A 2,006-nucleotide genomic window follows, 5' to 3' on the forward strand; every position below is an offset into this window, starting at 1 on the left:
TCACCAGTAGCCTAACCTCTAAAATCTCTAAAATCCTCCAAAGCTCTCTGAAACTTCAACAGTAATTAAAAAATGTAATTTAAAAAAAAAATCCTTAGTCTATTATAATCTCGCATGTACAAAATACCAATCCAAAGCTGATCACACGTTGTACAGCGTGAACCCTAACAACAGACCGACCCACAGGTTCACGAGTACCCTAACCTCTAAAACCTAACAGAAACGCATGGATCCAGCATTCTCAATGCCCTTTGCATTCGACTGGCATTATCCGGGAGCATGCTCTTTGAGTCGTTCCCCTCCCGTATCATTCCCAGGGGATTGTACAAAGGCCTGTTTCAGCGGTCGTACGATTCTTGCGCACGATTATTAGCGACGAACGGCCGGGGGTAAATTGGCACGGTACTTTGTATCGCGACTTAATACGATATACACGTACAAGCAGACAGGCTGGCAGTTTCTGAAGTTGAATTGCACGTCGGTAGGGAGAGGTTGGGCAACGTCGTGCCGGGAACCACGCGAAACGATGCATTGCTTCTGACGACCATTGCCGAAGAACGCACCCAACACGGTGGAAAACACGATTTACAGTGGCGTCAGGCTTGCTTTTTACAATTTTACAATTTTTCCACGCCACAGCGTGCACGTGCACGCGTTTACAAAATTGTACAAAATAGTGCAAGCCTTTCGATTGATGTTATTGTACAGGGTGATCCACAAATTCGGATCGGGTTGTACGACACGACGAGCAAAACAGCTAAAGTAACTCAACATTCGCCTCTCGGTTTTCTCTTTTCAGAGGAGCAATAGAGAGTGTTGCAAGCGACAATTTTCCCCCCCGATAAACATACGTTTGATTTTCGCTTCGTTTTGCTGGTAATGAAGGTTTAGGAGACGCGAGAGTTAAGCGCCTGGCGTTGTGCAACCCGTCGTGCATCGCCCATTTCCGCGGGAACTTTAAAACGTTGTATTGCGTTTTTTCTTTTTTTTTTTTTTTGGTAATAAAAAATATAAACTATGCATCAGTATTAGAGATTCATTTGTTAGTTCTCTTTCAAGAATCACGTTCGTACGTGATCTGTGTTATTATCGTAATAAGTACGTATTTATGGATACTTTGAAAACTCGTTTCTTTGAAAAGGTTTCAAGAGAAAATAGAACAACAGACCGTTACAAATTAGTTAGTTTTGCAACATTTTATAAATAACGTTTCGTTTTCGATTCTTCGTAATTAAGCGCCTGATGTCGAGCAATCCAACTTATGCCACTAGTTTTGGCGGGCTTTTCAAAACTTTCAAGTAACAAATTGTAACTTTTCTAACGGATAAAATAATTTTCATCAAACAGATTGTCCATCTATTAATTATCGATTAATTTCGTGGAAAAATAATTAATATTCATTGCATAGATTGTTCATAGTGCACCGTTAGCGTGAGTGGTTAGTTCTACAACTAAGAAAATGAGGAAGTTGTGCCCCGATGCTGCAGCTTATCGTGGTAAATTTTAACTCGTCGCGCTCGACACGAAACATTGCTCGAAATCATGCATAATAATGCGTAATAACACGATGATCCGATGGGACTGAAAGTCAAATTAATGGAAATCCCGGTGGGACCTGCATTACCGGTAGAGAAAAAGCTCGAAAGTAATTTGCGTTAAAGAAAAAAAAGAAAGAAAAACGTACGTAATTAACAGGTGGAAATGAAATTTTTCGATGTTTCGAGCACGATAAAACTGGTTATATAAAACTGCCTGTAAATCGCATGAAAAAGAAAGGGAAAAAAGATTCGCTAGAAGACGTTTCTAAGATCGATTTTCGAGCTTGGTATGCACTTCATTAGAGATAATGAATCAACCGGTAATGGAGTCAGTCCTAGTTTCGACATTCCTTTTTCCACAACAACTTTCCAATCTTCTTCGCGAGACTGCTCAGAAAATGATACATTGCTCGAAAGATTGTTTCCTTATTGTTTCGAAGATCTTTAGAATTTTATTACAACGATGAA

The sequence above is a fragment of the Frieseomelitta varia genome, unplaced genomic scaffold (genome assembly GCF_011392965.1).
Source record: "Frieseomelitta varia isolate USP_RPSP 00005682 unplaced genomic scaffold, Fvar_1.2 scaffold_940, whole genome shotgun sequence".
In the NCBI taxonomy this organism is placed as follows: Eukaryota; Metazoa; Arthropoda; class Insecta; order Hymenoptera; family Apidae; genus Frieseomelitta; species Frieseomelitta varia.